This window comes from Canis lupus, chromosome 35 (assembly GCF_011100685.1).
Source record: "Canis lupus familiaris isolate Mischka breed German Shepherd chromosome 35, alternate assembly UU_Cfam_GSD_1.0, whole genome shotgun sequence".
Lineage (NCBI taxonomy): Eukaryota > Metazoa > Chordata > Mammalia > Carnivora > Canidae > Canis > Canis lupus.
Genome location: NC_049256.1, coordinates 9,999,727 through 10,026,533, shown reverse-complemented (window position 1 = coordinate 10,026,533; position 26,807 = coordinate 9,999,727). Strand labels below are relative to the sequence as shown.

At 37.6% G+C, this 26,807-nt stretch overlaps 2 long non-coding RNA genes across 5 annotated transcripts in view; one reads left to right on the top strand and one right to left on the bottom strand.

Moving 5' to 3' along the window:
- LOC111094068 overlaps positions 1-3,607 on the bottom strand; it is a 53,886-nt gene extending 50,279 nt beyond the window's left edge. For 3 of the 4 annotated variants that reach the window (XR_005384124.1, XR_005384126.1, XR_005384127.1), the window contains exons 1-2: positions 3,376-3,607; positions 1,472-1,647 (exon numbers count right to left, since the gene is read on the bottom strand). This is a non-coding gene — a long non-coding RNA (uncharacterized LOC111094068). The remainder of the gene's footprint in view (positions 1-1,471; positions 1,648-3,375) is intronic. The other variant, XR_005384125.1, reaches the window with a different exon arrangement.
- A 90-nt stretch (positions 3,608-3,697) lies between these two features.
- LOC102157279 lies at positions 3,698-26,807 on the top strand. The gene is made up of 5 exons (XR_005384123.1): positions 3,698-3,830; positions 15,776-15,932; positions 21,119-21,205; positions 21,920-22,052; positions 26,371-26,807. It is a non-coding gene; the product is annotated as an uncharacterized LOC102157279 (long non-coding RNA).

Sequence of the window (26,807 nt, the reverse complement as noted above, 5' to 3'; positions counted from 1 at the left end):
CCCAACAGCTCTACAAAGTAGATATGATGGTGATCATTCTTGCTTACAGATGAGAGCAAAGAAGTGATCTCATATTAGTACGATTCCCAAGACAATGACAAGAATAGCCCAACTATGCCACCATCTAAAGACAGCTATGCCCTACTTCTCTAGCTAGATCACTGAGGACTGGAAACATGTCTTAGATTTACTGACTTTAATACAGTAGTTTCTCAACCATCTCAAGTCATTTCAATGATGAACTTGATGCTATAGTGAGGACATTGAATTGCAGTAATTCTTTTCTACTCTCTAGTCCAAAAGTTCTCTAGGTATGGTCCCCAGACCATCAGCACAAGAGCCATCCAGAAGTTGATAGAAATGCAAATTCTCAGGTCCTTACTACAAACCTACTGACTCAGAAACCGGGCGTGGGGCTCAGAAATCTGCACTTTAACCAGCCCTCCAGAGGATCTTGATACAGCTCAAGTTGGAGAATCACTGCTCTAGTCTAATGCTATTTCCCCTGACAAGGAAAGGGGAGAGATAAGAAGGTGAGCAGCCAAGAAAAGGATTGAGGATAACAGTCTGATAAGGCACAGGGATGCTGGGAGATGTAAAAAAGGAGAAAAGAAAGGCCTTTGGGAGGAGGGAGGAGCCCCTTTCGGTGCCTCAGTGGGTCACAGTGTACTTTAGATCACATCTGCAGCATTCCTGTTTAGGCAAAGGACATATTTCTTGGTGGGATAGGCATTCACAAACTTTAAAGGAAAAAAAGACAGGAAGAAAGATAAGAGCTCCTGCAGCCATATTTGTTCCACATGGCCCTGCTTCTCCCATGTTTGACTAGAGCTGGATATTTGACTCAAACTTGACTAATCACATTATATATCCCAGAGCATAAGATAGAAAAGAGCCTAAGGCTGGATTGGAGGCAAAGGAATAGTAAGTGATCTTTCTGTTCCCTTGGACTAAGAGACCTAGTGAACATCACACCATGGCATGAGCTACATTAATGCTACATTTAATTATTTTTGAGAAAACAGCTCCCCAGTGGAGGGAGAAAAAAGAACTCAATGCACATTTAGAGAACAAAGAGGTCAACAGTTGTGTGGCTCCTGAGACTTTCCTGTTTGTTTTCACATCCTATCCTGGGCTTCTGGGAGCTATTTTTGTAGATTTCCAACAAATGCTCCATTTCTACTTGTTAGAATATTTTTCTACTCCTTATTGCTGAAACATTTCTGTTATTTGGGAGCCAAAAGCTAAAATTTTATGCCTATATGGACATTTATTTAAAGTCATGTTGAAGCCTGTGTTGATGAAGAAATGGGAGACCCATACTGTTTTGTCACAGAAAAAGAAAAAGCCCCTACACTTTTGTCTAAGCATCTATATTTGTATGTGGTTTTACATCAGACCTAAGAGCAGCAGCTATTAAAAAAAGGGAGAAAAAATAAATTCTAATAACTTTTCTCCATCTCTTACTCACGTGAGTTGAAAATGGCCTAAGCTAATAATAAAGCTTCCAAATTTCCATTTCTTCAGCAGAACTTGAATGCACCTGGAACTCTCTTTCAAGTTAATAGGAGCCCTAAATGTAAGCTGGCTATGCAAAGCGGCACGAAAAGTTGGCACTCCATCACAAGTGTTCTCCGTATGCGAGCCCTTGGAAGGTGTGGTAGAGCAAGAGCAAGGTGTTAATGCTTAATGTTCAATTTCCTTCTTTCATAGATTCAAACTGTACCCACATGGTCTCATAAAATGCTTAATTCAAATTTCTCTGAAATTGAAATGGCAGGATTCTTAATTACCATACTAGTGGAAAAAAAACCTATAGAAACCCAAAGCAAATTATATTTTAGAAGTGAGGATGATGGATTACAAAGGTCAAGATTAGCATTTTTCTTCTTGAACATATATTTAGGAAAGTGTACCCCAATCGTTTATTTACACAAAAATCTTTCAAGAGCTCTTTGGTGCCTTTCTGCTTTTAGTAATCTGACACATTTGTCATGCATCCACTAGCTACCTGACTCTTGTTGATTCCATCAACAATAGCCTTCCTTTTCATTGAACTATAAAATTTCCTTGTGGAGAGAATTTCTAATTTCATGACTCCAAAAATTGGTAGATCTTGACACACCCAAATTTTGAATCATTCTATAGCCTTCAGAGTGCTTCCGTGTGACTATAACTATAGTTATTACTCATTCAGTATATTCCATAATGTCTTTATTAAGCACCTATCATATGCCAAGCGTTGAGCTGGTTGATGAGGGAGACAAAGAAAAATTTAAAAATGCTAGAAGTTTTAGATGGACTATGGCAGAACTGAGGGAGGAACAAGGTGTGACAAATTGTTTATGGGAATTAAAGTGTGGAGTGGACAGTGTTTTCGTAATTGAATCTATGTTAATTATTGAGAATTTGGGTGCATTTGTCTGGCTGATAATCTATAGATGCCTCAGGAATTCATGAAGTCTGGTTCACTTAAGAGTGTGTTTGGTCACCACTTTGGGTTTGGCCAATATTCTTAGGAAAACAAATGTCAAAGGACGAAAGACATCTTATTTAGTAATTAGGATAGTTTTTATTTTTAAGTGGATGGTAGTAATAAAACTGTAGAGTCAAGGAAATAAAATGAGCAAGCAAGAGTGTGAGTTTGTATGGGATGGTCAAGAGTTATCAAGTGTGACAGATGGCGAGATTAAAGACTGCCTCCATTGGTCAACTTGTCTAACATTTTGGCCATCACGTGAGGCAGATTTGTTTCCAAGTCTAAGTCTAAACATTTGGTTCAGGCAGAGGAGACGGGAGTGGGGATCAGTCCGAGCAGGTATAGGATAAACAATACAGTTTCTGGGGACATGGATTTTACCCAAAGATTAGGGATTTAAATGTTAACCAACTTAATCTGATTCTGATAAAATATGAGACTTACAGACGTTTTACACTTGACACAATCTCTTTGGAGCAATTGCTTTAACGGGCCACCAAAAGTTCATACACACAAACACACACTCTACTGGTCTAATTTCCATGGCCACTGATGGAAAAGCATGAGTTTTTTTTGACAGAATAGCAGCATGGCCAATGGGATATCTTGGGAAGATTAATCTGATTCCTCACCACTATGATTAACTATGGGGACATGAGACTGGAAACAGAGAATGTCCAGGGAATTTGTCAGTAATGTAGATAGGAGATAACACAGACCTATATATGAGAAGCAATGAGGAAGAATCCACAGGACTTGGATTCAGATACTGGAGGCAGAAGCAGAAGAAAAGGTCAAAGTTCCATGACTTGGGACTTTGTTGCTTAAACCTTGCTACACTCTTGAAAGTCTGGCAGATTCCCCAGTTGCAAAACAGCATTCATTCTATGCTCTACCTCTTTCTGGTTGATGTTGGCTCTGGGATCTGCCGAGGAAGGTGGCATATGCTTTGTTCCTTGAGGTGCATTTTGAAAGGCCTCTGTGAGACACCAGAATTCTGTTTTCTATGTCTGATGAGCAGCACACCCCAAACCAACTTAAATTTCATTTCTTGTTCTTCTGGCAACCTCAGCTCAAAGAGCAAGAGGGGACCAGTTTCGCTGCTCACTTGAACACAAGAAGCCGTTGGAGCCCTGGAAGGAGATGTCATTAAGGCTCTTTGTGATGCAGGTTATGAGCTTCTGGGTCACTCAGGTGCCCAGAGATTCTGAGGCAAAACCTGCATTCTGGACTGTGTGCAGCTCCTCTGCAGCAGTATGCAGCAACCTGCAACTTCCACAAAACTTTCAGAGATGAGGCTTATTATGTGCTGTTCCAGTTGTCTTCCTAGGGGTAAATGCTACTCTTAAAGGTACAATTAAAATATGTAGTTCACTTTATTTTATAAATAAAGTAACAGAGTTGAAAGAGAGAAGCACGTGGAGGGATATGGAGACAACTAGAGAGAAAATATGCTTAAATGATTACATATTAATTTAATCAGAACATTTCCGTGTAGTTAGAGGTCTCTAAACCTTCTGTAGCTGCAGTATTTTCTTCCCACCAACAAATTTAGTTTGGGTTTCTTGAAGTGTTTTCCATAGAGCAGCACGAAGCTTCATAAACCAAAACCACAGTGAGCTATTCCAACACGTGACAGCTATTTGGGCTTTTTGGTGAAGAATGGTTGATATAATTAGGATCCATTTCTAGTTACTGGCATGCCAGGCCAGGGGCAGAGGGCACTTTTCTGAGTGGGGAGAGGAAAAGCCGAAGGCAACTATTAGAACAGACTATTATACAATTTTGAGCTAACATATGGAATCAATAGCCTACATGAGCAGCTGTGCTTGGCTGTGGAAAAGCTTGAAATAGTGTAGTGGCACTGTAACCAATAAAAGAGATTACTGACTAAAGAGAAAGCGTGTGTATGGAGAGAGGGGCTCCAAAGCAGGATTAAGACATGCATTTATTCTCAAGCAATAGGGTACTAGGAACCTGTGTCATGGTTTTCTTCTTGATTGACAGTAGAAACAGAGAAGATCCAGCCCTGGAAAAAAAGGCTTGAAACCCGGGCTATGTGGCTAATTTCTGACTCCAGCTCAAGAGCAGCACAGAACACTGCTCCTGCCAGAATTCAAAGCTAAGCATAGTGAGGCTTTGCTAACACACAATGCAGCCTGTTTGAATTCTACTATTTGGTGGAAGTGCTGAGATCTCATAATATATCCTAAAGTTATACATGATGGGGAAAGAAAGACTAGAAGAAAAGCATTAGAACCTAGACTATCCAAAAACAGAATAATCTACTCCCTTAGAACCCAGCTTGGTCTACTGACACATTTCACTGCTGACAAAGAGAAAAATACTCTTAGTGCTGCTGCCAAAATACAACACTAGTTTTGTGTGCTTTATTTATTCACATGAACATCCATTTGGGAATCAAGTAGCTAAGACTATATTCCCTACGTGCGCCATGACTCCTGACGGATAGTATCATTTCCAAGAGCTTACTCAATCCCTCCATTTTGCCATCTGTAAACTAGAAATAATAATACCTCTAAATGACCCAGAAAATTTACCAAGATGGCAAATACAAATATAAGAAGCTATGGAAAGCACTTTAAATTTCTTCAAAGGGAACTGAATATGCATTTCAAATATCATATGTATTATTTCTAGGAATAATAATATATGTATATACTGTTCTTCTACATCAAATAACTGCTATTTTTTTTTAAATGGTGCTCTTTGGTCCTGATTAAAGTGTTCAAAACAATTTGCATTCTTTAAGCATAAAATCTGTTTCTGTCTAAGCTGATAGACAAATTATTTGCATGACTAATGACTGCCTGAGTGGGCTACACTGTGATTTAATAGTATTTTTTTTTTCGGTGCCTTTTGAGCGAGACTCATGGCCATGTCAAGCCAAGAACTCTCACTCAAATGAGAATCACATTTTTCTACCAAATGGGGTATTTTCCTTGCTCAGACAAGCAGAAAGCTCTGCACCTGTGTTTAAAAACTCTAAAACTCAGAGGTTGTAATCACACTCGTGAGTGAGAGAATATTGCCCATGTTCCAGGGTATCCTTGATCCTCTCCATCAATTTTCTGTTGATTTCTTGCCTGAAGCCATCAATGAGGAACCTCATAAGCCCGAAAAAATACTAAACACCAGAGAATCAGTAAACAGGTTGTTAAAAAAATAATTGAAACTCCCTTTTCCACTGCCCATTCGCAACTTTGCACATAATTACACCTCATTGTGCACCTCTGAAGCATGGACAGAGCACAGAGTATCTGCACAATTTCATAGGTAATTAAAACATTGGTCATCAAATCATAAATTACTGACATAAAGGCTGACAAGTCCAGGTCATGGCCAAGATTCTAATCTACACCTTCAGATTCATCCTTATCCTGCAAACACACACTGTTTGGGGCCTTTGTGGAATGCTAAATACTTTTCACATTTGCTATTAGAGCTAAGGATGCATTTGCTAGTTCTAACAATATTTGATCCTTTTTGATGCAACATATGCATGCTCTGCTGCCTATGAGGATGAATGCACCTAAGGATAAGAGCCACCTGAAAGGGTCCTGGCTCTGGGAATGTGAAACAATATAACCCAACTGTTTGTCCAAGGATACAATAATAATACACCCACAAAAGGCTCATGTCACACTACTCACCTCTCTCTTTGCTGTTTAAATATCTTATTATTATTTAAAAGAGAGAGAGGGTTAAGCTTAGTAACTGTTTACTCTAATTGGGGCATTTTGCACTGAGTTGATAAAACTCCTAAAGGCTGCATATTTCCTTGTCCAACTTCATGGTTTTCCTCTGGGTCCTCAGTTCATTTGGACTCTCATAGAAGAACCTTTGATTGTAAAAATGTTTTATAGCTGTAATGCTAGAGACTCAATGTTTTTGTACCAAGCTCTTATATTGAAACCTGATCTCCAATGTGATTGTATTAGGAGGTGGGACTTTGGGTAATAATTTGACCATGAGGGCAGAACCTTCATGAGCAGGATTAGTGCCCTTTAAAAGGGACCCCAGAAAGTTCCCTTGCCTCATCTGCAATGTGAGGACACGGAAAAGAAAGCCATCTATGCACCAGAAAGGGGACTCCTATCAGACATGACTCTGTTGGTACCTTGATCTTGAACATCTACCCTTCAGAAATGTGAGAAACAAATGTCTTTTGTTTATAAGTCACCCTCCTTACAGCAGCCTGACTAGGACATCTAGTAGAGTAAATGCACATGATAGGATTTCTTCATTGAGGGGCCACCATATGACAGTCACTGTGCTGTGGGCTGGAAGAAAATAATGAAAAATATAGAAAGTGTCCCTGTTCTCAAGGACTTGATAGTCCAGCTGGGGCTTGATCAGAACTTGAAGATGACACTGACTCTATCATATTTGATTTATTTGCTTTGTTTTGTGTTCTTTTTTTTTATGACATAAATCTGCAACTTCTGAGTGGAATGCCTTTGAATAATAATACATCCATTAAGCAATTATGTTACAATACTAGCTTTTGATTAATTAATTAATTTAAAAATGCTAGACTTTGGGCACTTGATGAATATATTACCTAATATTTATATCTAATATTTTTTTCTTCAAGTGCTTTTAATGTCTAAAGGAATCAGGGATTGCTAAATTAAGTGGCTGTCATGAGCTTTGAGTTTTCTGCAAAGACTTCTCAGCACATTCCGTACCATCTGCAGCTCTGACTCCATTAACTTCCCACAGGACATTGTGCTTCTCTTCCTATTTAAATCTTACTTAAATCCCAAATCTCTTGGAGACCTATTTATTGGTTTAACAAATATTTATCAAGTCCTGACTGTGTCACATGCTATGCCGAGATCTAGGGAAACAGAAAATGGACAAGAGAGCAGTGGACCCTGGAGGTGTTCCTGGTTTATAATTATCTATAGTTTTTGCAGTGTTAGCATAACGATCTCAGTTTGGTAACACTTGATAAACTCGATTGCCCTTAATTAAAAACCTTTGTAATTCCAGAGTTGTGATATAAGACAAAGAGGGGAGGTGGTGAGAGTCCTGAGGGAAAAATGATCTAGTTACTCCAGCACTTGAACTTGGAAGAAAATCTTCAGCAAGGGATAAACAACAAAGGAGAGGATTTGGTCTCTAACTCTTGCCAGTCTCTGAGTTCTAAGATCAAAGAGTTACCCTGTTTGAAGCCCATATGTTGTACTTTCTTAATGCTGTTAAGCGACAGAAGGGGGAAAGCCTCATACAGTTTAAGAGTAAATATATCTTTAAAGATTTTAATTGTTCTCAGTGAAAACTGGATCCACTCTAATGATAAAGCATCATCATTTCACTCATCATTAAAGCATTTTATGAACATATGTAAAGTAAATAAGTTCCGTCTTAGAGCTATATTAAAAGAAAAATGAAAGGACAACTCTGTAGAACCTCTTCCTTCAAGGATACACTATCCATTTTTACCTGTCCCTTTTCATGTATACATGTAGCAATAAAGGTTTTCCTAGGGGGATGACACTTATTTGTTATCTCACAATATGGCTTTGCATATTTGAAATATTTAAAATGCAAAGATAGGAAAACTGTTCTTCCATAGACATTAGAAAAATTGTAAAAACCAGGAACATTGAAAATGAATGACAATAATTTCTTTGCTGTCTGTTCTACCTACTTTCAATGGCAACAATGAAGTAGACCATGAGAACTAATTGGAGTGGACCTTCCTCATCCCAGGCAAATGGAACAGTCTTATTATAGAAAGATTATGATGAATTGCTCCACAGTTTTCTTGAATTGAGAATTTTAAAAAATATTTATTTATTTATTCATGAGAGATGCACAGAGACAGGCAGAGACAAAGGCAGAGGAAGAAGCAGACTCCCTGAGGAGAGCCTGTTGTGGGACTCGATCCCAGGACCCCAGAATCATGCCCTGAGCCAGAGGTAGATGCTCAACCACTGAGACACCGAGGCATCCCTTAAATGGAGGATTTTAAAGGTATTTAGCCACTTTAAATGTGTATCTTGCTGTCCCTCTCTGTGGGATTTCTGTATCAGAGTTAAGTATATCTTCTTTGTAAAAGATCACCCACTATCTATAGAAAAGTATTGAACTACTGATCAGAAGACTGATTACACATATGTACCAATTTGTTCACTCAGCAAATGGGTGATAGGATTATGAATATGAATAAGATATGGTCACTGATCTGAAAAGCCCAAAGATTAGTGGGTAACTGCTGTGTGAATTGATAATTACTATGCAAGGTGTTAATCTGTGTGGCAGCTCTACAAACCTGTAAAAATAATCTCACTGTGTAATATTGAATCTGAAGCAATTTATTTGATGATATAGAATTTTCAGCACTATGTCACCCTAATCAAATTTTCCTTTTTGCAATATTTAGGTGTTTTATTCACACAAATAATATGTATCAGAAAGATACATGTAATATCTTGAAAATTTTTATTTTACTACATTTAATTCATTGATTTAATATAGCTTTATCACTTATCAAAACTCAGTTTAAACTATTATAGACTAAAACTCTACCTGAGTATTTGTAGAATGTAACTCAATACATTCAGCATTTATTTGGTACCTAATATGTACAAGCATATGTTTAAGGCTGTGACACATACATTGGTACAGAAACTTCTATTTTTAAGAATTATTTTTAAAAAGAATTATTATTATTTTAACTGTAAAAAGAAAAATACCCATTCACAAGATTACAGGTAAAGACATATGAACGTATGCATTTAATTTTGCTATCTTATGAAACTCCACCAAAATTATACTAAAGGGGTTGTTTTTTTAAAAGGAAAGAAAGAATAGGAGAGAACCAAAAACAAAAATAAATAGATAAATAGGCAGATAGACAGTTACATAATACATACATGCATGCATGTATACATGCATAAAAGCTGGAAAACAGAGGATAAATAATTTAACTTAGGTGAATCCTAAGCCAGCAAAAATTAAAGGTAAGAACAAATGAAATTTACAAAGCAGAATACCTAAGTGTGTAGGGATTTAGGATTCCAAGGACCTCTATAAATTTGTAGAGATTGTTTTAAAATAAGGAGAAATGACAAAATGCTGCTTCAGAAGCAGTCCAGCCTCAAATAGCACTCTTCCACCACATTTTGTCAGATTTCTCTCCCTCCTTTCAGCCTAGATGAACACTGGATATTTATTCTCTAGAGTGGTTCTCTGTTTGGGTGAGTAAGACACACTGATAGTGGATTTGAGAGTTGACAGCTGAAAGCATGGAGCCATAAGTGAACACAGACACACCATATATGTACCCCTCTCCCTCAAGAGAAGCAGCTAGGCCTGTATTGTCCAGTCAGGAGCCTTCACTGGGAAATCTAAGACCCAAAAAGAGTGACTCTGAAAGTTAACAAGTTCCAGCCCTGTGATCACAGTTTCCAATTTAATCCTCATTTTAAAAAAATATTTTAAAAAGCATAAAGTTTAACAGATATTAGAGAAAAAACATTGACATAAAAGTAGTGACTGAATACAAACAAGGCAACAACAAATTAGAGAAAATCAGGTTGTGCAAGCAGAAGAGATCCACTCCCCCAAAAAGCTATTGTTAATACCCCTAGAAAAATTCAAAAAGATATGGCATCTAAGGAAACAAGAATAGAATGCTATTAAGAAGAGATGATGAGAAAACAAACAAAAAAACTCTCAGAAATTTTACATGTCTATACAAAATTAGTCAAAAGAAAAAAATTGAAAAAGAGGACTACAAGAGAAAGAATGCCTATGAAGTAGTAAAAAAGGGAAAAGATAAAAATACAAGAATAAAAGACAAAAATATTAGAGAACCAGATCAGAAAATCCAATATCACCAAAAATAAAGTTTCTAAACATGCAGAAGAAAAAAAAATGGAAGGAGAAAATCATCAACAAGACAGTTAAATATGTTTTCCAGAAGTTGATAGCACAAATTTTCAGATTAAAAAAGCCTACAAAGTCTCTGAGACAAAGAATAAAAAAGAATAAGCAATTTGGCGTGTTGCCGTGAAATTGTAATAACAGTAGAATAAAATAAAATACCAAAATTGCCATAGAGGAAGCAATAAAAGGTCACACAAAAAGGGTCAGAAATCAGAGCAGCCCTGTAATTCTCTCAGTAGCAGAATAGAAGGTAGAAAACAAAGCATAACACTTTCAAAATTCTGAAGAACAGTTTCCAACCTAGAATTCTATACCCAGGTAAACTATCCATCACAAGTAGGGCAAATAAAAGTGTTTTCATGCATGGAAAGCTCAATAGTTGAACTTCCATGCCTCTTTTTTCTGAAGAAACTACTAGAGCTTGTAGTCTACTCAAATAAAGGAACTAGATCAAGAAAGGAAAACCATGTGTTGGGGTGGTCACAGCATGAGGTGGGAATTAGCATGCAATCTTGGGCAAATTGCTTTCTCTCAATAAACTTAGCTTTCCATTTCTGTGAAACAGAGATAGCAATAGATAACATGATATATTTGTTATGGGATAATGTGATATAATGGATAGTGCTCTTTAATTGAATTAACATTTTGTTAATATTGATGATACATCCCTTTTCTTTTTCATAAGGCTCTCTTTTTAATGGCCTTTGATGATTATTATTTTATTAGGCAAATTCCTCTAGTGAGCATCAATTTATCCTACAAACCCTGGTTTTAGGTTGAAATTATATCTCAATCTATCATACAATAATATTCAGAAGTGCTGTTCTATGAAGATATCTCTTGAAAATATATTCCTTTAATGACAAGGGTCATTTATATGTTTTAAAAATATTGCAAATGAATTTAATATGTTAACTAGTTTTTGTTTTGTTCTGCTATTATATTCCAAATCCATCCAGTTTTCAAGGACAAAGTCTCCAGGATGTATTGCATAACAAGACTCATATCAGATTAATTTTTTTTCAATTACTCTTTTTTCCTGAAAATATTGTGAAACAACATCATGCTCAGAGCTGAATACATGTTTCTGTTACCCTTCCTTTCTTTTTAATTTTTTCTGGAGCCTACTTCAGGATATTAGAAATGAAAATGTAATAAAAAATATACAAAAGACAATGTGTTTTTCAAGGAAATTTAATCTATATGTTCTGATTCATTTCCAATTAGATCATCAAAAGTTACTTTATGAGGACCATTTTAAATCTAAGGAGACTCCTGCGCCATTTAAGCTTTATTTTATTTTTATTAAAAAGTGCACTCTCAGTTGCCTAATATAAATTCACCCTGAAGTCCGACACAAACCCCATTCTGCTGCCCAAATGGGTTTTAAATGGGTGGATAGTGTCAGCACTCTGTCCTCAGGGGATTCCAGACCATAATTTGCATTTCATGCTAGTGCAAACTTCTCTTGGTGAGCAGTTTCATCTCACTTGATAAGTGAATGCCTTTTCCAAACATAAGAACTTAGAGCTAATTGTGAACTCCTTCTCTTCTCTTTGTTTTGCCAGACGCTTGAACACAGACACATCCCTCATTCCCTGATAAATACCAGGTGTCATTCATTCCGTCTTAGGGAGGTAAGTTCACAGTTGCTGGTCCAGTGAGTTACTCAGGAGTTCCTTAAGACTCCTGTGGGGATACCCAGCCACTGTGAATGCTAAAGACCTCTGATCTCTAGCCAGATGCACCTTCCTCCAGTCCTCAGGGCGCTGGTTTTAGAATGCCCAGCTCCTCTGTTTCTTAGTCCTCTGCTTTCCCAGAGGCTCATTAAGGACAAGGATCTCCAAAGTTAATTGTACATAAAGCACAATACAGGATCCAGTATCCAACAGATTCTGCCTCTGGATATGGTGACATTCAAAGCCCTGAGCCATAGGGATTACAGTGCAGAAGTGGAAAGGGATGTTTGGCTTCAGCACTAATTACAATCATCCACACTCTGTATCTCAGTTTCCCTCTTAGTAAAAAGCCATATACTGTGTTCTCATTCTGTCTTTTTTCCTTTTTCTTTTTTTTAAGATTTTATTTATTTACTCATGAGAGACACACAGAAAGAGGCAGAGACATAGGCAGAGGGAGAAGCAGGCTCCCTGTGGGGAGCCCAATGGGAGACTTGATCCCAGGACCCTGGGATCCTGACCTGAGTCAAAGGTGGGCGGGGATCCAATGGGCCATTCAGGTGCCCTATCTCTGTCTCATTTTCAATGGTTTTATGATACTTTAAAAATAATAATAGTATTATTTTTGTGCTGCCCTAATGTTTCCTTCAAAAAACTCTTGTATTTATTTTTACACATATTCTAAGAGAATCTGGAAAACTCTCTATTTCCACCACCAGGCTGGCCTTGTCAGCATTTCATGCACTGAACATCTCCATCAAGCTACACTTTCGAATATGGGAAGTACAGTGATAATTGAGGAATTCCAAATATCATGCGCCTGGTCAAATTACCATATTCTGTTCAGTTTTGTCACTGAGTATATTTTATCATATGCTAATTCTCTGAAAGCTCTTTGAAACCGTAGGGGCTGTATGTAGTGATTCTCTCTTGAAATAGAATTTTGGATTAAGTAGATTGTTCTATTTTACTATTGCTACTATTACCTTTCTGCCTCCATAATAACAGCAGTAATAACAGTAATGAGCTAACTTTCGTGGGGTACTTAACACATCCCAGGCACAGAGCTGAGCTATTTACATGCCTTATCCCCATGTGTCTGTCACACATGCCTTGAACGTTATTACTCTTTTGCTTTCACGGAAGATCAAAACAAGTCCTGTAAAGTTGAGCAAATAGCTAGATTATTGTTCAGCAAATATTCTCACTGTCCTGCTTACAATGGACAGAATGTATTTTCCCTGCATGTTGAGGTTGAGCTTGGCAGCAGAATTTGGTTTGGAACAGGGGAAAGTTAGGCTTGAAATGGGGCTGTCACAGGGAACTTTCCTGTTGGGCATCTGTCCAAGCCAAGCATGTGTTCACGTGTCTTGCTGCTTACTAGGTGTCCTGCTTACTAGGTGTCCTTACTAGAGACAGTGCATCTGCAGCTCTTGACATACATTAACTTATTCAAGCCTCTCAACAGCCCCATTATACAGATGAAGAGATGGAGGCACAGGACTGTAGATAACTCACTGGTTTATGTAGCTGTTAAGTGGTAGAGCTGGACTTGGTCTCAGAGAGTCTGGCTTCAGCATATACACACTTAGTCACTATTGCTGACCTCAGATTGGTTTCTCCACATGCAAAAAGCCCTTGCAAGAAAACCAAGTTACTTTAAAAACAGGAGTGAAAAATAGAAGAAGAGGACATCAGAGAGAGAGGCAAACCATAAGAGACTCTTAACTCTAGGAAACAAACAGGGTTGCTGGAATGGGGTAGGTAGGGGGATGGGGTAACTGGGTGATGGGCATTAAGGAGGACATGTGATGTAATGAGCACTGGGGGTTATGTGCAACTCATGAACACTAAAGTTTACCCTTGAAATTAATAATACACTGTATGTTAATTAATTAAATTTAAATAAAATAAAAATTTAAAATATGTATATATAAATAGAAAAATAAAAACAGGATCAAAGTATAATGGGTTCAAAGCTGCCTATGATGCTTTTTACAGGGAAGTCACTCTGAACCTCAACATTCTCATCAGCAAATAGTATATTTGCAGTTCCCCACACTGGAGGCTGTTTTGAAAAGTAACAGAGGTGATGCACAGACAAAGAAAATCCAGGACACACTAAATACCTTAGCTATTATTATGATACAAGGGTAATTTAATCAAGTCCTCATGCAAAGCTCTGTTCATCCACAGACTTGATCATGCTCCAGGACAAATCCTCCTCCATTCCCCCCCCGCCCCCCCTTCATAGCTATAACCAAATGAATGAAGCAGGTATCATTTTGCACTCCACTCTTAGATTTGTAAAAGGGCTTAACTCTGTTAGGAACCATTGAGAAATCTCACTGCGAATTTCCAATCTTTCTTTATATATCCACGGAAACTCGGTCAGCTCTTTCGGCAGTGCTATCTGTGCCTTCAGCAGCCCATTAAAGACCAGCTAGTGCATCTGAAAGTTCTTTTACTCAATCAATGAGCTTGTTGCCATGGCAGGCTAACACGAGGTGCCATTGATGATGACTTGATTTCCTCTCGCATCTGAAGTGGAAAGGGAGAAGACAGACTAAATGAAATCCCATCCATCTTAATGAAATACAATTATATTCTCCTTATTAATCATTTAAGAATCAATATGTCTCTTCTTGGTGAACCTCACCAGAATTTGTCATTCCATGCCAGGCCTCAATACATCTTGTCTTGTAGTGATTTTTATAAGTTCAGTCACCTGTGTCCCAGGGTAAATAACAGTGTTTTCTTGTACTGTGGAGAGAGGGCAGGAATGGCAGTGACAAGGTGGATCACAGAAATTCCCTCCGAATGTTAAGCAGCCTGCTGAATATTGCCTTCATGTGCATAATTTAAAAATGTACCTTGTTTTATTTTTAAATAGCATGAAGGAAAATGGATTACCTCAGAAAGGGGCTTATCTGAGTACCATTAAGAGGGAAAAACTCTTGGGTATTCTCACCCATTGAATGCTATAATCTTGAACAGGCTTATCAATATATTATAAAATACACATAATGATAAATATAAATATACAGAAAGAGAGAGACAAATGAGAAAGAATTTCTACAATACGTATACATTCTGTTACACTGTACATGTGATGCATCAATGTAGCATTTTCTTTTGCAATATTCACCTATTAAAATTGCTATTGTTGATACCTTCTTCATGTGGATCCTGAGGCTGGAATGGGACTTTGTGCAGCCATAGCTGCCTAATAGCCATTGTTTAATTAATGAGAACAAAGAAAAAGAGAAGTGCGGAAAGATATTAAGAAAAGGAAGAAGAGACAGGAATTTAGCAGGCAGGGAAAACAAGTGAGGAGGAATAGGCTGTTTTAAAAATTAAATTGGTTGCATGAGTGAGAAATAAGTGGTAGGTGGTTTGTGTTTCAATAGGGAATTTTTGCTATTCATGCTGACTTTAAGTATTCCTGAACCTCTATTAGTGAGGAATTGGATAATCTGAATAATTTTCAGAATGGGAGGGAAGGACTCTGGGTTTTCTGTACAGGTGAAAAAGGTGAACACAGATTGGGTATTTTTCACACGTAGCATACATACTCTCTTTATATCTATTTTTATCTGCATCTTTACCTGTATCTATAGTCCTAACAGGACTAAATTTCTTTCCTTTTATGATTAAAAAAAAGCCACAGTAAAATAATCTCTTCTGTTTTCAGACTTGGAGCTTTACGTGAAAGATCTGAAAATAAACACCTCACAAAGAAATATCTTTTTGTGTGGCTGAGTGGTTTCTCAGAATCACCCTCCATGAACAATGTAAATGCAGCTGCTGAAGCTTGACTTCAATGCACCCGGAAGTCAATAAACTTTGAGGTCAGTGATTTTAAAAAGTAGCTCAAAAGTCCCGAAGGGTTGGTGCAGTTAGTTCAGTTACAGCTATTGGTCTTGAATAGGTGACTTTTATAGGTCCCATACCAGTGACTCTTAAGGGTCTGTGAAATACTTCCCCTCCTTTCTCCTCTTCAGCCACTATTCCCATAGCACCAAAATTCACCACATACTGTGCTAATGCTGGAGAATATGAATCAGTAAGGGGAAACTGGTTCAATGATACCATTAGTCCATTAGTGACCCAAGAAATGTGTGAATGAAACAATGCAGGATGCCTTTAACCTTTCATTCCCTTCTGGGCCACCTTCCAACTTCCTTACGAAACACGGAGGTGTTCTGTCCTTCGCTGATTTTCCTGACTACAGCTACTGGCCTCAAAAATTCTCTTCTTCCATGGTCCTCTCTCAAATTCATGCTTATAATAGATATGTACTAGATAAGAGGACAAATTTCATCTCAGGAAAAGGCATAAACTATGGGAGAGAAGAGTGTTGGAAGTGACACTCTAAAATCTGTGCTCTTGCTCAGACGTTTAATGGACGGACACTCATAGGTCTCCTCCAGGAAGCTCTCTCACATTTCTTTGGACTAAAAAAATGTCAAAAACTTGAGTTCACCATAACCTTCCTGTTGGCAATTTGAGGTCTTTACAAAAGAGATTTTGAAGAAATTAGAAAAGGAGGAAAAATGGCCTTAGAATTTAATGATCCCAAGAGGAACAAATTTGGAGTCCTCCTATAAATGATTCTGTGGAGTTTTATGGGGAGTGTTATGCAAATATTTACAGTTGGATTCAGTCTTATCAATGGGTAGTGAAACACAAGTTTTCAAAAAAGGAAATTAATTTTTAAAATATTTATTTTTAAAAAAAATGCTTAATATGCATTATTCTCTTTAGTGCCTAATTTATCCTCCCATCACTAATATGTGAATCCCTCAGTTATATCGTGAGAAAAAAAAATGTACCATCTTCTGAAAAAAGTCATGATTGGAAGGAAGGATCTTCTCAACACCTTCTCACAGCCTGTACACATCCTGTACAATAAAAGGATTTTATTGTTGCTGGCCAAAATGGGGGTGGTGAGGAGCTAGCTCATTTTCTTGCACCAGCTCCATGAGGTCAGAGGATGAAATTTGTTTATCTCTGTACCCAGTTCCTAGCTAATAATACATCGTGATAAGTTAATAAACAAATAGCAAACTACTCCACGTAAGGCACTGATAAGTATAATCCCTATACAGCGGATGTGTCTATAATCAGCAATATTCTAACATGGGACAATCCATGCATTAATTTTATTTTGTTTTTAGTATAGACATAGCTAGCCATAAAGCATTAAGATAAATCTAGATCTCCATTCCCATTCGACAAGAGAAAAAAGGAGAGGTTCCTAAGCTCCAGTATCCACCAAAAAAAGAAAAAAAATTCCGAGAGATATTTCTTTTATTCTCCATAATCCTAAACCTTTGAACTGCTTTATTTGCAGGGTTATAAGACTACAGTTTGCCTTCTGCATGGTACCCGTCACTGTAGCTAAAGAGCACGAGTTTAACCTACAAACAAATGTGGTGCTGTTTTCCGATTGTCCCAAACAATAAAGGAGGTTTTACAATTGCAAGTGGTTGAATGTGGTCAAACAGGTCCTTGTTCACTGTCAGTTTCCACTATTCTTATGTTTTAGTGTACGTGCAAGCCTTCTTAATCCACAGCTCCAAAATCAAGATTGGTAGGGAGAAAATCCAATTGTTTAGGGTCAAAATAAAGACGTTTTTCAAATGCCAAAGAAAGAGAACAGGGGTTTTCTGCTTTGATGTTAATACCATGCCTTTTGTAGTTTTCCTGTTTGTTTGTTTTCATCTTCCACTGTCAACAGGGCACCAGATTTTATAGGCAGCTTAACACAGAACAGATGTTGATTAAAAGAGATGCGGTTTTGAGTGTGACATTAAAAAAATATCATTCTCTCTTGTCTAAATGCTACAATCTTAATGGCTTTAATTTTTTATTAACTGATATATAAAAGAACAATAAGTATACATTTTATCTTAACTGAACCATACGCAGCTCAATAGCTGGACCATGAATAAGGCAAAATATGTTCACGTTGTAATATTTCCAAAAAAAAAACCAAAAAACAAAAAAACAGAATTTTCTACTTGTGCAAATGACATGTGTTTTCTGGCCAAGGCTCGTAGCATTTTCATTTACTTTATAAATATAACCTGTTTAACCATAGCAAAAATAATACTAAATGCATTTTTTAGATTCATCTTTAATATATTCTCAAACAGGGTATTTCTTCTAGTTTAATCAATGATGGCATTCCAAGAGCAACATTTGGAAACAATAAATCTGGGATAAATGTGACAAAGATAAAAGTAAAGTAGAAACTTGAAAGAGAAAAAAAGAGAGAGAAAAGCTCCAATGACTTTATAGACACCTTCATGAAAGAATTAAAGAGAGGCTGAATTTGGCACAGCTGACCATTCAGGTGCTAGAGGCATTTCCAAGAGACTGAGCCAAGAAAATAATGCATTCCTACTTCCTCTGATATAGGCTTAAAAGCTTTGATGAGTAGATGAGGCAAGACACCTGACCTCAATGGTCTGCGACACCAAAATAAATGGATGTGGAAGGCAAATTTTGCACACCTGGAACCAGAAATCCTACAAAAGCCATAGCAAAGTGCTTATGTGATCAATATATTTGCAATGTCTGACACTAAAACGTATGCCACATACCTTGAAATGTTCTTCTAAACTCAGATCAGAAAAGAACATATGCAGTATTATTTGTCATTATTGTTTGATATCAAGATGTTCTACCTACAAGTTAAGGGTTTTCCTGAGTTAGCTCTGGCCAGGCCTCCGTGACCATGAATCAATCATCAGAAGGTCACTAAGTGCTAATACAGTCTCTGATAACATTGACTCTCATCTTTTCTGGGCACTCCAAAACCACATCTGGGTTTTTAGATTTGTTGGATAGAAGATAGCTTATTTCAAATAGTTAAAGCAGAATCAATGCTAAAATGACCAATTAGGATGAATATCAGTTTAATAATTTCATTCTATCAGTCTTCTACTTGGAATATGAAAATAAATTGCAATCCATAAGATTCTAGCATAATCCTTTTTATTTGCCTTATCCATACGGTATATACTTTATTTAAAATGAAGAGAAGGAAAGATTATATGTAATATTCATTCCAAAGTAATAAACCAAGGTTAATAGTATACTTGGGAACATGATCTCACATTTCAGGGTAGGATTTAAAAATTTGAGTTTCTTCAAAAGGAACTAATGGAGATGTGCAGAGCAAAGCCATATTTCAAAGGGCCTTGCAGACTATATATGTGTGTGTGTGTGTGTGTGTTTACACACACACACACACACACTCTTTTTAGTCAAAGGAGAAATATAATCTCTTTAAAGGAAGAAATATAGTCTTTTTAGGTTACTTGGGATATATCCCTCAAGTTATTTAAGATCTTAGTTTTCTTTTTTTTTTTTTTAGAACACTTTGGATATAATTATAATCATGATATTTTTGGTTTTAATTTATTGAAATCATTCTTTTCAAAATAATATTGAAATGACAAAAATAAAGCATAACTTTCTCTGTGTCTCAAACTCTTATCAAGAAATGCAAAACACCACTACAAATATTCTATTGTCATTAGCATGGCATGATTCACATGTTGGAGGAACAAGAAAATGAGAAGACTAGCTGCAGACTGGGAGAAAATAATTGCAAAGATATATCTGAGAAAAGACTGCTATCCAAAATATAAAAAGAACTTTTAAAACTCAACAGTAATAAAATAGTAGAAAAAAATGATTAAAAATGAGCAAAAGTCCTGGACAAGACATCTCACCAAGGAAGACATACAAATGGAAAACAAGCATATGAAAACATGTTCAACATCATATGGCATTAAGGAATTACTAATTAAAATAACGAGATACCACTATACTTCTATTAGAATGACCAAATCCAAAACGTTGACAAAATGACATGTTGATGAGGTTGTAGAGCAAAAGAAACTCTCACCCACTGCTGGTGAGAATGTGAAATGGTACAGTACACTTTGGAAGACAATTTGGCAGATTCTTATAAAACCAAATACACTCTTACCCTACAGTGTACCCTGGAATTTACCTAAAGGAGTTGAAAACTTATGTCCACACAAAAATCTGCACACAGATGTTCACAGTGGCTTTATTCATGATTCTCAAAACCTGGAAGCAACCAAGATATCCTTCAGTAAGTGAATAGGTAAAATAAACTAGGGTATATCCAAACAACGGAATATTTTCAGCACTAAAGAGAAATGAAAGGACACGGAAGAGACTTCAGTGTCTAATGCTAAATGAAGGAAACCAATCTGAAAAGGCTACATATTGTATAATTCCAACTATATGACACCTGGGGAAAGGCAAAAAAGATTAGTGGTTGCCAGGGGTCGATAGAGCACAGAAGATTCCTAGGACAGTGAAATGTACATACTGTGTGTGATACTATAATGGGGGATGAATGTCATTATACACTTACCAAGATCCATAGAATATATGACACCAGAGTGAAGACTAACATAAACTATGGACTTTGCGTGATTATGATGTGTCAACGGAGGTTCACCGATTATGATAAATGTAGCAGTCTGGTGTGGGATTTTGATAGTGAGGGAAGCTGTGTGTGTGTGGGGTCAGGAGTATATGGAAATTCTGTATTTTCAGCTTAATTTTTCTGTAAGCCTAAAACTGCTCTAAAAAATAAAATCTACTAAAAAATATTAGGGGGAATGGTGCACAGATGACTGTATGTGGTTATAGCAGCTTGTCATTTCAAGTTTTGATGAAGTATTTACAATTTTATTGGGTTGCATCACAAATAGAACAGTGACTTATATTTCTTAACTTGGATTGCTGATTCCATGCACTTTTGACAGTCCTGAAAAATAGCTTTTCTATATCAATTGTTGCAAAATGTTTTCATTGTGGAAGATCACCATGAATCAGTCCCTAACTATGAACCCTAACTACCCAGAAGAAATGGCTAAGAGCAACTTTGATAAGTAGAAAAATTATGCTATATTTTCTAATATGAAGGATTTACTGTGTCTTCTTGAAGTTTTGACCAGTTATCGTAACTGAACTTTTATAGATAGAGATTCAGGCTGCTGCTACCAGAAACTGCACAAAGGAAAGAAAAAAGGAAGACATCTGAGTGGAAGTACATAGACTTTGACAGGTTAGAGAATCACAGAACATTGTTGCAGAAAGGGCTCTGGGAGAGATGCTGGCCCAAAGATCCTCTGGGAAGATGTCTTTACAGCATTTGTAATTTCCTTCAGATGATTCATAGGGCGCTAGAAACTATAGTGGGAAATTTCATTCGCATCTGAATCAGTAAAGGTTAGGGAGAAGAGATCCCCTTGTTATTAGAAATCACAAAAGAGTCCATGATGACCTCAAGATGGTTAGAAACTACCATCTCGATGGCCCTGATTTGTAGAAGCATCCTAGAGATGGGCTAAACACACTCAAAGTCACCAGTGTTTAAATGGGTGTTTAAAAAGTTTGTTAAAAGTTTGTTGTATTTTTCATAATCTGAGTAACTGATAAAATGTTAGAAGAATAAAAGGAGCTTAAATATTATAGACATATTATTTAGATATATGGCACCAACTATTTTGTTTTTAACAAATACAACATTGCCCAGAAACTATTTTCTCGTAGTGTGAATCCGTTTGGTGTAAATATTAAATTCTCAAACATGTTGCTAGAGACGGAATATTTATGTCTCTCCCAAAGTCTGAGTTGAAACTTAAACCCCAACGTGATATATCTGGAAGTGGGGATCTTTGGGAGGTGATTAGGTCTGAAAGTGGAGCTTTCTCACTAATCTCATGAATGGGATTAGTGCCCTTTTAAGGTCACTAATATATAATATATCCTTATATAGGACCCCAGAGAACTCCCCCAACCCTTCTGCCATGTGAGGACACAGGGAGAAAACAGCCATCCATGAACCAAAAAGAGTGGCCTCAGCGGACACCAAATCTGCCAGGGACTTCATCCTGGGCTTCCCAGCCTCTGTAAGAGTAAAAAATAAATTCCTGTTGTTTATAAGCCACCTAGTATATAATATTTTTGTTATAGCAATCCGAACAGACTAAAACACACTTATGCTTCATTTCTCAGTTATCAGACTGTTTTTCCTCCATCAACAGAACTCTTATGAGTGTATAAAGTCACATTTAAGAGTTGTCAAATATCCCGTATGTCACAGCCCACCTGCCCATACTGCCAGAATTCCCAATTACCCTTTATTTTTTTTTAAAAAAAAGATCTTATTTATGAGAGACATAGAGAGGCAGAGACACAGACAGAGGGAGAAGCAGGCTTCCTGCAGGGAGCCTAAGGTGGGACTCAATCCTGGGACCCTGGGGTCATGCCCTGAGCCAAAGGCAGATGCTCAACCACTGAGCCATCGAGATGCCTCCTCAATTACTCTTTAATGTTCCTTTTGAGTTAAGCAGTATTTTCCAGTCTGTTCTTTGAAACTCAAATTTCATGAAATTCTTCAGGACAAAGAAGTTTCCTATCAAATACATTTAAGAAATGCTGATTTGAATATTCCTGGCATATGTACCTATATTAAAGCCCCTAACAAGATCTGCGGTTGGGATATTTCACTAAATTTAACTAAGCTTAACCCATCACTTCTTAAACCTATTTGAACCTATTTGAATAGGATGCCTGAGTGACTCCGGCAGTTAAGTGTCCGACTCTCGATTTCAGCTCAGGTCATGATCTTAGGGTCATGAGATGGAACCCCACATCAGGCTCCATGCTCAGTATGGAGTCTGCTTGAGATTCTTTCTTTCTCTCTCTCTGCTCCTCTTCCTGCTCACTCATGCACTCTCTCAAATAAATAAACACAATCTTAAAAAAAAAGGAAAAGAAAAAGCAATGCCTAACGTGATTTGAAAAACGATGAATTAATGAGCAAAAAGATCCTGATAAAATGCAACCATGTTATCTGAAGAGGGACGCTATAAATTATCATAGCTAGGAATACTTTTTGAAAGTCACACAGTAGAGACACCTGGTGTGGCTCAGCAGTTGAGCATCTGCCTTCGGTTCAGGGCATATTCCCAAGGTCCTGGGATCCAGTCCCACATCGGGTTCCCCACAGGGAGCCTCCTTCTCCCTCTATCTGTGTCTCTGCCTCTCTTTCTGTCTTTCATGAATAAATAAATATATTTTTTTTAAAAGTCACACAGTACAGACAGTGAGGGAAACGGACTCTGAAGGGAAGGAAATCAGAAAAAAAAGTTTAGGCCTTCGCATTATAGAGATTCATCATGAGTGCTTCTCACAACTGCCAGGGACCAGACATATAGGCAGTGATTCCCACAGAGACTTGCAAGGATGGAAACACCACCCAGGGGATGCATGAAATATGCATATCCCCAACTCTACCTCCACTCGGCCCGATTCAGGAGCATGATTGTGGTGTCTGGAACCTTGCATTTAAGGGAGCACCCTAGGGATTTATAAGCAGGTGGTAGGTAGACAAGCTTTGAGAAATGTTTGAGGATGAAGTGAGAGAGAGAGAGAGAGAGAGAGAAGAAGGATAGAGAAGGAATAGCAAGAACTGAGAGCAGTTGCCTTATCTCTTCTACTGCTCAGAAAGTTCATGCATAAAACCTTCCCTGGGCTCAAAGGAGTGGATTTTGGGTCTCTTGCCTTTGCGTATCCAGTTCCTAAGGCAGCACACTCTTCATTCCAGCCTCAGTCCTAGGTGATCTTTCCAAGATGATACAAAAGCTCTTGCACAAGCTGGTTTATTGATACCAATATTTTCATTTAAGCGCTTGATCAATACCCGACAAGTCTATTAAAGCATACAAATGCTTTCTCAGGGAGACCCATGAAAGCCCCCCCCTCCCCCCGCAGCCCCAACTCCTTTTTGAAAGCTTATTTTATTATTATTTTTTAAAGAAACACAACTTTTCCAAATTTGTGCATCCTTCTGATTCTGGTTTTCGAAAGGAAATGAAATTTGTCACGCCGCCATACATCATTTCCCTCACAGTACAATGTCCCATCTGTGTGTCAAGTACAAAAGAAAAGCATTTTGTGAAAAATTGCTAAAGAAGTAATGATTTTTGTCCTCAACTCTTTGTTTTGCCTTTCAATAAAGAAGGCGACATGTGCCACAAATGATGTATTATTGTTTAGGTACGAGCCCAGTAACACAGTGCATAAGCAAAACCATGTTTCACAGCAGAGAAACTATAGTTTACTGCCCCTATGGCTCTGATGAGAATATAATGTTCTACAGTTTATAAATGCTTTGAGGTCAATACATGATTTGCTTCAGCTTGTTCATCCAATGAGCAGGGGATCCAAAAATATATCAAGCTCTTAGACAGCCCCCTGGAAGCTGGGCTGAGGCAGCAGTGATGGAAAGGTTCTATGGAAGCCCTTCTGTCAGCTGGAGATGAGATAATTAGATCCAGGTAATACATTGGAGCCCCAACAGGGAGCCGCCAAGCAAACATGTCATCTTTATGGGCCTTTCTTGTCCTGCACAGCGACTGTGGCCTCAGACAGGAAAGCATCGAGGGATTCGTTGATGCCCCACAATGCCCCACTGTCACTCAGTCACCCTCATTATCTAGGGGACACTTCCACCTGCGGAAACCCACCAAAAACAACAAAAAGAACAATCAAGAATGATTCTTTTTAATTATTTGTCTTCATTTCTCTGCTCTCTCTTTTTTCCTTTTTTCTTTTCCTTACAACATACCTTTAAGTAATGTATTTGATTTGAAACTCTTTTTAAAAATATATTTATTTATTTGAGAGAGAGAGGGAGACTGGGAGGGGGCAGAGAGAGGGAGACTGGGAGGAGAAAACCCTTAAGCAGACTCCCTGCGGTGCATGGAGCCCAATGTACGGCTCTATCCTAGGACCCTAGGATTATGACATGAACCGAAATCAAGAATTGGATGCTTTACTGACTGAGCCACCCAGGCACCCTGAGACTCTGTTTATATAGATTCTGCAAAATGTCCGTATCATACTTAACATAGTTTTCACCTTGGGGATTCTTTTTAAACTACAGACAAAATAGTCACTTTTTTCAACTCCTTGAATTAACTTCAAGGCACCATGTTTCCCTTTCGATTTCGGTTGGTAGTCATTGTCATTCCTCCTGTCTCCATGTTATTCATACTTCATGTTAGGTATTGAGAGACTAGAATTGGGTCAGGGGCAGTGCTGAATTATGGGGTTACAGAAATAGGATGAGCACACTGGACCAAGTTACATTGAAGGGGATTTTATGGTAATATTTTAAATAATAAACTGATTACATTTTAAAAAGCCCTACGAAAGAAAAGCACATGGTACTTGCCAAGAAAGATGATAATAGAGGTGTTTCATTGATTTGAGGGGGCAGGGGCTGCTTTTCTGAGGGCATGATGTCAGATAGAGACCACATGTTTAAAGAGTAGGACTTAGGTAGGTGAAGGAAGATGGAGAAGGGAGTGATAGCCCATGGAAGGGGGGGACTTGATTTTTATATAGATAAAGCTAAATGCAAAGGCACAAAGTAGGGAAGGCTACCACCACCATCATCACCACCATCGTCACTACTACCAGCATCATCTCCACCACCATCACCACCAACACCACCATTACCACCATCACTACCACCACCAGCAGCAGCTACAGCAGCATCACCACCACTGGTATCACAAGTGTCATTATAAACATTACAGTAGAGCTACTGGGGGCCATAATATTCACTTTATAGAAATCACCTCTAATGCCTAGCATAATCTGGAAAAAGAAGTATCTATTTCCAGCTCAAAAATAAGGATAATGTATGTCTTCTTATGGTTGTAACTTGTGTAAATCAACTTGATGATAAATGGTTGATTCTGTATTTTAACCAAATCAATGTGATTCTGAACTTTATGAGCTCATGGTATTAATGCATATTTGAGTGCAACAGGTTTCTAACACTGCTTTCAAAAGGATATTATTGAATTTTAAAATCTCGAAAATGCCAACCAATGTTGCATAATCAAAGATATTGATTTAAGCTCTTCATTACTATCATTTGATTTGAAAGTTAATATAAACTTTTTCAAAAACCAAGTATAAGGAGGAGTTTGATATCACTAACTAAATACAAACACACATGAGTTGGAGATTGTGATTTGTAAAACTTAAACTTTAAGCAAAATGAGGTCAAAGTACCAAATACACCTCATTAATTAAACATTCAAACACATAAACTTACATATAGAGGATTTTCAAAATGATGTATTATTTACAGTCTTAAGCAGAATATTATCTGCCATATATAACTGTAATTTTTTTATTTATTTTTAGTCCAATGAGAACTGGAAGGGGAGGTGACTTATTTATGATCATTTCATCTTAATGATTCATGACAATTTCTTGAACACTTACCACGTCTGAGACATGGAGTTACACCGTGGGGCTAAGGAGGTGACCAGGATGAGGTCCCTGCAGTTGAAAAGTTTATCATCTATCACAGTGGACAAGATCAATTCAGACACATTCTTTATGATGTGGTATTAGGATGAATTTGCAGCATGCTGTGGAAATAGAACAAAGGAGCCCTTGAGAAGCTAACCAGGAGAAGAAAAGGAATATCACACCCATACAAAGAGACCAGCTTAGGTGTGGATGCAAGGAAATGCATAGAGCTTGAGGAGTGGAAGTAGTTTGGTGCATTAGAACATAAAACAAAAAGAGGACAATGACTGCAGATGGAGAGGGTTTGAATATGGAAAGTTATAGAT